Below are 12,991 nucleotides of genomic sequence, written 5' to 3' on the forward strand. Positions count from 1 at the left end.
TAAAAAATATTACGGCTAGCTTTTTATATCAAACTTTGTTCTGCTTTCTGTTTAAATTTTATGCTACATAAAAATTTTATGCTACATAAAGTTTGACAATGTTAAAAATATGAAGGGCAAGAAAAGTAAAAGCAAGAAAATAAGAAATTTAAAAACGAAAATACTTAAACTTAGGGAATCTAATCTTAAAATTACTCTTTTTTAACTGTTTAAGTGACTTAAACAAGTTTAACTTTGTACCAAGATAATGTTTTTTTGTAAATGTGTGGCTATAAAAATAGCCGTTTGTTAATGTAATAGCCAGATACACACAAATTATTTTTTTGCGGTCTTCTTTGCTGCCTTTTTGGGAGTCTTTTTGACCTTCTTTGCTGCAGGTTTTTTAGCAACAGGCTTCTTTGTGGGTTTCTTAGCTGCTGGTTTCTTAGCCGAGGCTTTCTTTGTGGCAGGCTTCTTTGCTGCTTTCTTTGGCGTGCTCTTCTTTGCTGGCTTCTTTTTTGGTGTACTTTTCTTTGCAGTAGGCTTCTTTGCCGTTGGCTTTTTTGCTGCGGCCTTTTTCTTAGGTTTTTCTTTTTTTACCTGACCTAGCTTGAATGATCCAGAAGCACCAGTGCCTTTAGTTTGAATCAAATCGCCTGATGTTACTCCTCGTTTAAGAGCCATTTTCAGATGATGATCTGAGTTTTCAGCAACTTTGTAATTTGCATGAATATATTTTGTAATAGCTTGGCGAGATGAACCACCGCGTTCCTTTAGGGTAGCGATAGCAGCCTTGATCATGTCCACATATTTAGGGTGATCAGCTGTCTTCTTTGCAGCAGGTTTCTTCTTGGGTGCGATTTTCTTTGGAGAAGCTGCTTCACTCATTTTTAATGTTTTCTTACAACAATCCAACGATAAACGATGCTTGTTATCACAGTAGAAGTATACTAAACATTACCGTGTAAATGAGATATAATTTAAGACGGTGCGAAGTATGCGGACGTAAAAGTACCACTCCCGGGAATTGATTTGGCGCGAAAACAGAAATGTGTGTTTCTGTACATCGTATAATGTCCGTTTTGGGTGCCGCGACTATGCGAAAGCATGTTAATTTTTATTTGTAGCACGACGCAATAGTCTGAAAGAGAAGCTGCTGGAGTTTGAGGTCTTCAGCATTACATCTACTCTGTTAATTTGGGCTTCTTCCGCGCCCGTGTTAGGATTTTCATAAAGCGTTCTTTGGTTTGCGTTGCGTATGTCGGCCTACATCATCGACACGGCCTGTTTCCGGCTATTAGGAGCAATTCATATATTGGGCACTGCGTTTCGACTTTTTTATTAGACCACAGTAAAAAAATTCACTCACAGAAGTCCCTTTCTTTCATGGCTACAAACACGAAGAATTCTGTCGTAAGTAAAACGAATGCGCAAGCCAAAATAACGATGGGGCGAAGTCATAAGCATGGCCCTGTGGCCCAATGGATAAGGCATCTGACTACGAATCAGGGGATTCCAGGTTCGACTCCTGGCAGGGTCGCACTGTCGCATTTCGGCTGCATGGTCTACTGTGTAACGCGCGCGCACGTTCTGGCGTAATGCGTTGATAAACGGAATGTACGCAGTCATATTGGAAAGTAATATCACGCACTTAGTATCGTCGCCTTTGTTAGCATTCATGTAAGTTACCATCCACTCGCTACAGTCGCTCTCCATCCTACGGCTAAATCAACAGCCGTGATTTTTACTATGTCGCCGTCCATCCGTACGCGGTGACAGTTGTAAGCTTTACAGTAACGTGACATGCTCCACAAGCAGTTACGGTGTGTGGACGATGCCTATCATGGCAACGCTTGTTCTTTATCGCTTCTCGGCCTAATGGCTAAGATCAAGTGTAGTATCTGTTCTTATCAGTTTAATATCTGGTAGGCCATTCTCTGAATGGTCAGTATATTAATCTGATTTTTCGCCTTGGGTCATGGAGGTGGATTCATTCACGCCGTGACCACGGGTTGCCTTGGTGTTGCACTATTACCGATGGCGGCCCACATAAGCAATAAAAGAATAATAGCAGTCCTCTTTCCGACGGCACTCTGCATAGTCTACGGCGGGAACAAAACGCGTACACTGGGGGAGAATACAGCCTATGCCCCGCGACACGGCAGTTTATAACACACTCAAGCCACAAGCATTAACAAACTTTGAAGGGTACCCTCATGCTACGGTGCAGTTCCAACTCATACTTACCTGACGGGGAAGTAAAGACTGATCAATGAGGGTTTTCTTCCAGAGTGAGGCTCTTGCATTGCACTACGCTTGGGCTGACCTCTGCGATTACTGCAAACGTCAGTAACTCGACCGTACAATTTCTGGTAGTGGGGGCCTGCGTCCGCGCTCGCCCCCTCCTTAAGTCAAAATGAATGAGCTTAGAAAAGTTGCGCGGCCAAATGTCGGTGGTGACTTAAACGCTAAGGTAAAACCTCGCTTGGCTGTTACGAAACGTGATTGCGATATAAGTCCTCGGAAGGCGGCGGAATTTTATTTTATTTGCCATTCCGTCAGGGTTATTGGATGATCGGCAATAGATCGAGTTTGTATGCATTTGAAAGCTCTTTTTTCTCGTACTATCACCTGAAAATGTCGTAGGAAAATGTCATAGGAAACACTTTCAACAACCGCCACGTTCCTTAATTGTTATAACAAGAAATATATCACAGCACCATTGAAATGAAAAGGCAACAAATGAAAATGAAAAGCCTACGACACCGGGAGTTCCCAGGCGGTCCCCCATCCAAGTACTATCCCGGCCCGACGATGCTTAACTTCCGTGATCAGACGAGAACGGGTGTGTTCATCGTGGTATGGCCGTAGACATTAGTAGGGGCAAATACGTGCAATTTATTTTGACGTTGTGATCAAATTTTTTTATTTAATTTCTTTGAGTTACTTAGGACAAGGCGTATGCATGGATTATCTATTAGACTTTAAGGTTATAGTTTTGTGAAAAAAACAATGTTTTTTTAAAGATGTGTGGCTATAAAAATAGCCGTTGTTTTCTGAGTGTAGCGGTTTACTTCTTCTGTCCTTTGTCGTTCTTCTTTGGGAGTAAGACAGCTTGAATGTTTGGCAAAACACCACCAGCTGCAATGGTTACACCGCTCAAAAGTTTGTTTAATTCTTCATCATTACGAACAGCCAATTGTAAATGTCTTGGAATAATCCTAGCTTTTTTGTTGTCTCTTGCTGCGTTACCAGCCAACTCCAATATCTCAGCAGATAAATATTCCAAGACGGCTGCTAAGTAAACTGGTGCTCCAGATCCAATTCGGTTAGCATAGTGCCCTCTACGAAGGAATCTATGCACTCTACCGACTGGAAATTGAAGTCCAGCTCTTGAGGATCTTGTCTTGGCTTTAGCCTTAGCTTTTCCACCTTTTCCACGTCCAGACATAACTGCGATTTGATTTGTAAGTTAATACAAAAACGTACGAATATTTAACGTAAGTGTTAACGAAATAAACTTTACTCGTTTTTTCATCATAAAAATAGGATCGAAATCATGTTTTTTTAACCAATCATAATTAAGTATTAAACAAAAGATTTTTTTTTTAACCAATTAAATTGCGTATCGGCGTTTTCGGATCGAATTCGATCCGATTTTTTTACTTATAAACAAAAAGTTTTGACTTGCAGTTTAATGCTTATTTACAAGTTAAGTAGCAAAAATTTTTAACCATGTCTGACGCAGCAGCTAAAGGAGGAAAACAGGCACCTAAAGTAGCCAAGAAAGGTGAAAAAAGAGCCGGCAAAAAAGGAGGAAAGATTGGTGGAACTGGTGAAAAGAAACGCAAGAGAAAGAGAAAGGAAAGTTATGCTATTTACATCTACAATGTTTTGAAACAAGTTCACCCAGATGTCGGAGTTTCAAGCAAAGCTATGAGCATCATGAACTCATTTGTCAACGACATCTTTGAGCGCATTGCTTCCGAAGCTTCGCGTTTGGCTCTTCAAAACAAAAAGTCGACCATCTCTTCTCGTGAAATTCAAACCGCAGTACGTCTTCTCTTGCCTGGAGAACTTGCAAAACACGCAGTCAGTGAAGGAACAAAAGCCGTCACAAAATACACAAGCAGCAAGTAAACCAACGTCTACCAAACACAAACGGTCTTTTTTAAGACCACACATCTTTAAAAAAACATTTACTTGGCGTCACTACAAGTTAACCGAAGTTAATAAAACTTCTAAATAATGTGCTTAAGAACACTAGCCTACATTTAAAATACTTCCCCATGTGTGTGTGTGGATTAGCTTCACTTTTCATACGTATTATTAGCTGTACTTGCAGAAAAGACAAGTACATTGATCCATGTTATTGCTTACATTTAACTTAACCCAGCTTTTCACGGAAACACTCCCAGGCAAATTAACCCTACAAAGTATTTCTAAATTTTTTTTGTGTCATATATGACATAGTATCGTATAGCAATAAATGTAACTGTGACAAGACTTTACACATTGTGTAATTTGGAAGCGTGCACAAAGTAATGTTTTAAAAGATTTGTGGCTATAAAAATAGCCGTTTTTGTTGAGCAATGACAACGCTTAACCTCCGAATCCGTAAAGAGTTCTTCCTTGACGTTTTAAGGCATAAACAACATCCATAGCGGTAACGGTCTTGCGTTTAGCGTGCTCTGTGTAGGTTACAGCATCACGAATAACATTCTCTAAGAAAACCTTCAGTACACCTCTGGTTTCCTCATAGATAAGGCCAGAGATACGTTTGACACCACCTCGTCGAGCAAGACGTCGAATAGCAGGTTTTGTGATTCCCTGAATGTTATCACGAAGAATTTTTCGGTGACGTTTAGCACCTCCTTTTCCCAATCCTTTACCTCCTTTTCCGCGTCCAGACATATTGATATAGTTGCGTACAGAACGAGTACAAAAACAACGTTTGAGTTAACAGAATTCAGACAGCTTTAAAAAGAGGCCATAAAATTACCTACTGCTCGTGGAAACACCCTAATTAACCAATAGAGTTGCGTCATTACAAAATGTTCCGAACATTTTGTACATTTTTTTAAGTAAAACTGTAGTTTTTTTAAAAATTCGTGGTCTTAATGTTTCAGTAAGGCAATAAATTTGGCATCGTTGGAATTCGCCAAACCTTCTGCTACTTACTAAAAAAAAAAAAAGTCAAAAGCTTTTGTGTATCAGAAGATACAGCCGTTTTCCCGTAGCCAAAAAACACAGATTTTATAAAAATGTTAAAGTAATGAGCGTAATGTCATTATGCAGCCAATCAGAAATTACTTTCTTAGCACCAATCAAATGGTTTGTTTTGAACCTTAGCTGTCAATCAATATGAGAAATAAAACTTTGGCGCGATAGTGCATTTTAGACCGTCTTGTGTATCCGTACTACATCGACTTCTTAAAATATGGCTCGTACAAAGCAAACTGCACGTAAATCTACTGGAGGAAAGGCTCCACGAAAACAACTCGCCACTAAAGCTGCGAGGAAAAGCGCACCAGCTACTGGAGGAGTGAAAAAACCACATCGTTACAGACCTGGTACAGTTGCTCTCAGAGAAATCAGAAGATACCAGAAGTCAACCGAGCTCTTGATCCGCAAGTTGCCTTTCCAGCGTCTTGTGCGAGAAATTGCTCAGGACTTCAAAACAGATCTGCGATTCCAGAGCACAGCCGTTATGGCTCTGCAAGAGGCTTCTGAAGCGTACCTTGTTGGCTTGTTCGAGGATACTAACTTGTGTGCCATTCACGCAAAACGAGTTACAATCATGCCTAAAGACATCCAGTTGGCAAGAAGAATTCGTGGGGAACGTGCCTAAGCATCTTACCAAACAAAAAACGGCTATTTTTATAGCCACACATCCATAAAAAATATTACGGCTAGCTTTTTATATCAAACTTTGTTCTGCTTTCTGTTTAAATTTTATGCTACATAAAAATTTTATGCTACATAAAGTTTGACAATGTTAAAAATATGAAGGGCAAGAAAAGTAAAAGCAAGAAAATAAGAAATTTAAAAACGAAAATACTTAAACTTAGGGAATCTAATCTTAAAATTACTCTTTTTTAACTGTTTAAGTGACTTAAACAAGTTTAACTTTGTACCAAGATAATGTTTTTTTGTAAATGTGTGGCTATAAAAATAGCCGTTTGTTAATGTAATAGCCAGATACACACAAATTATTTTTTTGCGGTCTTCTTTGCTGCCTTTTTGGGAGTCTTTTTGACCTTCTTTGCTGCAGGTTTTTTAGCAACAGGCTTCTTTGTGGGTTTCTTAGCTGCTGGTTTCTTAGCCGAGGCTTTCTTTGTGGCAGGCTTCTTTGCTGCTTTCTTTGGCGTGCTCTTCTTTGCTGGCTTCTTTTTTGGTGTACTTTTCTTTGCAGTAGGCTTCTTTGCCGTTGGCTTTTTTGCTGCGGCCTTTTTCTTAGGTTTTTCTTTTTTTACCTGACCTAGCTTGAATGATCCAGAAGCACCAGTGCCTTTAGTTTGAATCAAATCGCCTGATGTTACTCCTCGTTTAAGAGCCATTTTCAGATGATGATCTGAGTTTTCAGCAACTTTGTAATTTGCATGAATATATTTTGTAATAGCTTGGCGAGATGAACCACCGCGTTCCTTTAGGGTAGCGATAGCAGCCTTGATCATGTCCACATATTTAGGGTGATCAGCTGTCTTCTTTGCAGCAGGTTTCTTCTTGGGTGCGATTTTCTTTGGAGAAGCTGCTTCACTCATTTTTAATGTTTTCTTACAACAATCCAACGATAAACGATGCTTGTTATCACAGTAGAAGTATACTAAACATTACCGTGTAAATGAGATATAATTTAAGACGGTGCGAAGTATGCGGACGTAAAAGTACCACTCCCGGGAATTGATTTGGCGCGAAAACAGAAATGTGTGTTTCTGTACATCGTATAATGTCCGTTTTGGGTGCCGCGACTATGCGAAAGCATGTTAATTTTTATTTGTAGCACGACGCAATAGTCTGAAAGAGAAGCTGCTGGAGTTTGAGGTCTTCAGCATTACATCTACTCTGTTAATTTGGGCTTCTTCCGCGCCCGTGTTAGGATTTTCATAAAGCGTTCTTTGGTTTGCGTTGCGTATGTCGGCCTACATCATCGACACGGCCTGTTTCCGGCTATTAGGAGCAATTCATATATTGGGCACTGCGTTTCGACTTTTTTATTAGACCACAGTAAAAAAATTCACTCACAGAAGTCCCTTTCTTTCATGGCTACAAACACGAAGAATTCTGTCGTAAGTAAAACGAATGCGCAAGCCAAAATAACGATGGGGCGAAGTCATAAGCATGGCCCTGTGGCCCAATGGATAAGGCATCTGACTACGAATCAGGGGATTCCAGGTTCGACTCCTGGCAGGGTCGCACTGTCGCATTTCGGCTGCATGGTCTACTGTGTAACGCGCGCGCACGTTCTGGCGTAATGCGTTGATAAACGGAATGTACGCAGTCATATTGGAAAGTAATATCACGCACTTAGTATCGTCGCCTTTGTTAGCATTCATGTAAGTTACCATCCACTCGCTACAGTCGCTCTCCATCCTACGGCTAAATCAACAGCCGTGATTTTTACTATGTCGCCGTCCATCCGTACGCGGTGACAGTTGTAAGCTTTACAGTAACGTGACATGCTCCACAAGCAGTTACGGTGTGTGGACGATGCCTATCATGGCAACGCTTGTTCTTTATCGCTTCTCGGCCTAATGGCTAAGATCAAGTGTAGTATCTGTTCTTATCAGTTTAATATCTGGTAGGCCATTCTCTGAATGGTCAGTATATTAATCTGATTTTTGGCCTTGGGTCATGGAGGTGGATTCATTCACGCCGTGACCACGGGTTGCCTTGGTGTTGCACTATTACCGATGGCGGCCCACATAAGCAATAAAAGAATAATAGCAGTCCTCTTTCCGACGGCACTCTGCATAGTCTACGGCGGGAACAAAACGCGTACACTGGGGGAGAATACAGCCTATGCCCCGCGACACGGCAGTTTATAACACACTCAAGCCACAAGCATTAACAAACTTTGAAGGGTACCCTCATGCTACGGTGCAGTTCCAACTCATACTTACCTGACGGGGAAGTAAAGACTGATCAATGAGGGTTTTCTTCCAGAGTGAGGCTCTTGCATTGCACTACGCTTGGGCTGACCTCTGCGATTACTGCAAACGTCAGTAACTCGACCGTACAATTTCTGGTAGTGGGGGCCTGCGTCCGCGCTCGCCCCCTCCTTAAGTCAAAATGAATGAGCTTAGAAAAGTTGCGCGGCCAAATGTCGGTGGTGACTTAAACGCTAAGGTAAAACCTCGCTTGGCTGTTACGAAACGTGATTGCGATATAAGTCCTCGGAAGGCGGCGGAATTTTATTTTATTTGCCATTCCGTCAGGGTTATTGGATGATCGGCAATAGATCGAGTTTGTATGCATTTGAAAGCTCTTTTTTCTCGTACTATCACCTGAAAATGTCGTAGGAAAATGTCATAGGAAACACTTTCAACAACCGCCACGTTCCTTAATTGTTATAACAAGAAATATATCACAGCACCATTGAAATGAAAAGGCAACAAATGAAAATGAAAAGCCTACGACACCGGGAGTTCCCAGGCGGTCCCCCATCCAAGTACTATCCCGGCCCGACGATGCTTAACTTCCGTGATCAGACGAGAACGGGTGTGTTCATCGTGGTATGGCCGTAGACATTAGTAGGGGCAAATACGTGCAATTTATTTTGACGTTGTGATCAAATTTTTTTATTTAATTTCTTTGAGTTACTTAGGACAAGGCGTATGCATGGATTATCTATTAGACTTTAAGGTTATAGTTTTGTGAAAAAAACAATGTTTTTTTAAAGATGTGTGGCTATAAAAATAGCCGTTGTTTTCTGAGTGTAGCGGTTTACTTCTTCTGTCCTTTGTCGTTCTTCTTTGGGAGTAAGACAGCTTGAATGTTTGGCAAAACACCACCAGCTGCAATGGTTACACCGCTCAAAAGTTTGTTTAATTCTTCATCATTACGAACAGCCAATTGTAAATGTCTTGGAATAATCCTAGCTTTTTTGTTGTCTCTTGCTGCGTTACCAGCCAACTCCAATATCTCAGCAGATAAATATTCCAAGACGGCTGCTAAGTAAACTGGTGCTCCAGATCCAATTCGGTTAGCATAGTGCCCTCTACGAAGGAATCTATGCACTCTACCGACTGGAAATTGAAGTCCAGCTCTTGAGGATCTTGTCTTGGCTTTAGCCTTAGCTTTTCCACCTTTTCCACGTCCAGACATAACTGCGATTTGATTTGTAAGTTAATACAAAAACGTACGAATATTTAACGTAAGTGTTAACGAAATAAACTTTACTCGTTTTTTCATCATAAAAATAGGATCGAAATCATGTTTTTTTAACCAATCATAATTAAGTATTAAACAAAAGATTTTTTTTTTAACCAATTAAATTGCGTATCGGCGTTTTCGGATCGAATTCGATCCGATTTTTTTACTTATAAACAAAAAGTTTTGACTTGCAGTTTAATGCTTATTTACAAGTTAAGTAGCAAAAATTTTTAACCATGTCTGACGCAGCAGCTAAAGGAGGAAAACAGGCACCTAAAGTAGCCAAGAAAGGTGAAAAAAGAGCCGGCAAAAAAGGAGGAAAGATTGGTGGAACTGGTGAAAAGAAACGCAAGAGAAAGAGAAAGGAAAGTTATGCTATTTACATCTACAATGTTTTGAAACAAGTTCACCCAGATGTCGGAGTTTCAAGCAAAGCTATGAGCATCATGAACTCATTTGTCAACGACATCTTTGAGCGCATTGCTTCCGAAGCTTCGCGTTTGGCTCTTCAAAACAAAAAGTCGACCATCTCTTCTCGTGAAATTCAAACCGCAGTACGTCTTCTCTTGCCTGGAGAACTTGCAAAACACGCAGTCAGTGAAGGAACAAAAGCCGTCACAAAATACACAAGCAGCAAGTAAACCAACGTCTACCAAACACAAACGGTCTTTTTTAAGACCACACATCTTTAAAAAAACATTTACTTGGCGTCACTACAAGTTAACCGAAGTTAATAAAACTTCTAAATAATGTGCTTAAGAACACTAGCCTACATTTAAAATACTTCCCCATGTGTGTGTGTGGATTAGCTTCACTTTTCATACGTATTATTAGCTGTACTTGCAGAAAAGACAAGTACATTGATCCATGTTATTGCTTACATTTAACTTAACCCAGCTTTTCACGGAAACACTCCCAGGCAAATTAACCCTACAAAGTATTTCTAAATTTTTTTTGTGTCATATATGACATAGTATCGTATAGCAATAAATGTAACTGTGACAAGACTTTACACATTGTGTAATTTGGAAGCGTGCACAAAGTAATGTTTTAAAAGATTTGTGGCTATAAAAATAGCCGTTTTTGTTGAGCAATGACAACGCTTAACCTCCGAATCCGTAAAGAGTTCTTCCTTGACGTTTTAAGGCATAAACAACATCCATAGCGGTAACGGTCTTGCGTTTAGCGTGCTCTGTGTAGGTTACAGCATCACGAATAACATTCTCTAAGAAAACCTTCAGTACACCTCTGGTTTCCTCATAGATAAGGCCAGAGATACGTTTGACACCACCTCGTCGAGCAAGACGTCGAATAGCAGGTTTTGTGATTCCCTGAATGTTATCACGAAGAATTTTTCGGTGACGTTTAGCACCTCCTTTTCCCAATCCTTTACCTCCTTTTCCGCGTCCAGACATATTGATATAGTTGCGTACAGAACGAGTACAAAAACAACGTTTGAGTTAACAGAATTCAGACAGCTTTAAAAAGAGGCCATAAAATTACCTACTGCTCGTGGAAACACCCTAATTAACCAATAGAGTTGCGTCATTACAAAATGTTCCGAACATTTTGTACATTTTTTTAAGTAAAACTGTAGTTTTTTTAAAAATTCGTGGTCTTAATGTTTCAGTAAGGCAATAAATTTGGCATCGTTGGAATTCGCCAAACCTTCTGCTACTTACTAAAAAAAAAAAAAGTCAAAAGCTTTTGTGTATCAGAAGATACAGCCGTTTTCCCGTAGCCAAAAAACACAGATTTTATAAAAATGTTAAAGTAATGAGCGTAATGTCATTATGCAGCCAATCAGAAATTACTTTCTTAGCACCAATCAAATGGTTTGTTTTGAACCTTAGCTGTCAATCAATATGAGAAATAAAACTTTGGCGCGATAGTGCATTTTAGACCGTCTTGTGTATCCGTACTACATCGACTTCTTAAAATATGGCTCGTACAAAGCAAACTGCACGTAAATCTACTGGAGGAAAGGCTCCACGAAAACAACTCGCCACTAAAGCTGCGAGGAAAAGCGCACCAGCTACTGGAGGAGTGAAAAAACCACATCGTTACAGACCTGGTACAGTTGCTCTCAGAGAAATCAGAAGATACCAGAAGTCAACCGAGCTCTTGATCCGCAAGTTGCCTTTCCAGCGTCTTGTGCGAGAAATTGCTCAGGACTTCAAAACAGATCTGCGATTCCAGAGCACAGCCGTTATGGCTCTGCAAGAGGCTTCTGAAGCGTACCTTGTTGGCTTGTTCGAGGATACTAACTTGTGTGCCATTCACGCAAAACGAGTTACAATCATGCCTAAAGACATCCAGTTGGCAAGAAGAATTCGTGGGGAACGTGCCTAAGCATCTTACCAAACAAAAAACGGCTATTTTTATAGCCACACATCCATAAAAAATATTACGGCTAGCTTTTTATATCAAACTTTGTTCTGCTTTCTGTTTAAATTTTATGCTACATAAAAATTTTATGCTACATAAAGTTTGACAATGTTAAAAATATGAAGGGCAAGAAAAGTAAAAGCAAGAAAATAAGAAATTTAAAAACGAAAATACTTAAACTTAGGGAATCTAATCTTAAAATTACTCTTTTTTAACTGTTTAAGTGACTTAAACAAGTTTAACTTTGTACCAAGATAATGTTTTTTTGTAAATGTGTGGCTATAAAAATAGCCGTTTGTTAATGTAATAGCCAGATACACACAAATTATTTTTTTGCGGTCTTCTTTGCTGCCTTTTTGGGAGTCTTTTTGACCTTCTTTGCTGCAGGTTTTTTAGCAACAGGCTTCTTTGTGGGTTTCTTAGCTGCTGGTTTCTTAGCCGAGGCTTTCTTTGTGGCAGGCTTCTTTGCTGCTTTCTTTGGCGTGCTCTTCTTTGCTGGCTTCTTTTTTGGTGTACTTTTCTTTGCAGTAGGCTTCTTTGCCGTTGGCTTTTTTGCTGCGGCCTTTTTCTTAGGTTTTTCTTTTTTTACCTGACCTAGCTTGAATGATCCAGAAGCACCAGTGCCTTTAGTTTGAATCAAATCGCCTGATGTTACTCCTCGTTTAAGAGCCATTTTCAGATGATGATCTGAGTTTTCAGCAACTTTGTAATTTGCATGAATATATTTTGTAATAGCTTGGCGAGATGAACCACCGCGTTCCTTTAGGGTAGCGATAGCAGCCTTGATCATGTCCACATATTTAGGGTGATCAGCTGTCTTCTTTGCAGCAGGTTTCTTCTTGGGTGCGATTTTCTTTGGAGAAGCTGCTTCACTCATTTTTAATGTTTTCTTACAACAATCCAACGATAAACGATGCTTGTTATCACAGTAGAAGTATACTAAACATTACCGTGTAAATGAGATATAATTTAAGACGGTGCGAAGTATGCGGACGTAAAAGTACCACTCCCGGGAATTGATTTGGCGCGAAAACAGAAATGTGTGTTTCTGTACATCGTATAATGTCCGTTTTGGGTGCCGCGACTATGCGAAAGCATGTTAATTTTTATTTGTAGCACGACGCAATAGTCTGAAAGAGAAGCTGCTGGAGTTTGAGGTCTTCAGCATTACATCTACTCTGTTAATTTGGGCTTCTTCCGCGCCCGTGTTAGGATTTTCATAAAGCGTTCTTTGGTTTGCGTTGCGTAT

General features: G+C 40.1%; 8 non-coding genes across 8 annotated transcripts; 6 read left to right on the top strand and 2 right to left on the bottom strand.

Annotated features, from left to right (window-relative positions):
* Positions 1–1,446: 1,446 nt before the first annotated feature.
* Positions 1,447–1,519, top strand: Trnar-acg (transfer RNA arginine (anticodon ACG)). Its single transcript has one exon. It is a non-coding gene; the product is annotated as a tRNA-Arg (tRNA).
* A 322-nt stretch (positions 1,520–1,841) lies between these two features.
* Positions 1,842–2,033, top strand: LOC130661471 (U2 spliceosomal RNA). Its single transcript, XR_008988663.1, has one exon. It is a non-coding gene; the product is annotated as a U2 spliceosomal RNA (small nuclear RNA).
* A 185-nt stretch (positions 2,034–2,218) lies between these two features.
* LOC130660286 (U1 spliceosomal RNA) lies at positions 2,219–2,383 on the top strand. The gene has a single exon (XR_008987487.1). It is a non-coding gene; the product is annotated as a U1 spliceosomal RNA (small nuclear RNA).
* A 350-nt stretch (positions 2,384–2,733) lies between these two features.
* Positions 2,734–2,852, bottom strand: LOC130658334 (5S ribosomal RNA). Its single transcript, XR_008985549.1, has one exon. It is a non-coding gene; the product is annotated as a 5S ribosomal RNA (ribosomal RNA).
* A 4,470-nt stretch (positions 2,853–7,322) lies between these two features.
* On the top strand, positions 7,323–7,395 carry Trnar-acg (transfer RNA arginine (anticodon ACG)). The gene has a single exon. It is a non-coding gene; the product is annotated as a tRNA-Arg (tRNA).
* A 322-nt stretch (positions 7,396–7,717) lies between these two features.
* Positions 7,718–7,909, top strand: LOC130661334 (U2 spliceosomal RNA). The gene has a single exon (XR_008988527.1). It is a non-coding gene; the product is annotated as a U2 spliceosomal RNA (small nuclear RNA).
* A 185-nt stretch (positions 7,910–8,094) lies between these two features.
* Positions 8,095–8,259, top strand: LOC130660288 (U1 spliceosomal RNA). Its single transcript, XR_008987488.1, has one exon. It is a non-coding gene; the product is annotated as a U1 spliceosomal RNA (small nuclear RNA).
* Positions 8,260–8,609: 350 nt separating this feature from the next.
* LOC130658335 (5S ribosomal RNA) lies at positions 8,610–8,728 on the bottom strand. Its single transcript, XR_008985550.1, has one exon. It is a non-coding gene; the product is annotated as a 5S ribosomal RNA (ribosomal RNA).
* Between the last annotated feature and the right edge of the window lie 4,263 nt (positions 8,729–12,991).

Source organism: Hydractinia symbiolongicarpus, chromosome 9 (genome assembly GCF_029227915.1).
Source record: "Hydractinia symbiolongicarpus strain clone_291-10 chromosome 9, HSymV2.1, whole genome shotgun sequence".
Taxonomy (NCBI): Eukaryota; Metazoa; Cnidaria; class Hydrozoa; order Anthoathecata; family Hydractiniidae; genus Hydractinia; species Hydractinia symbiolongicarpus.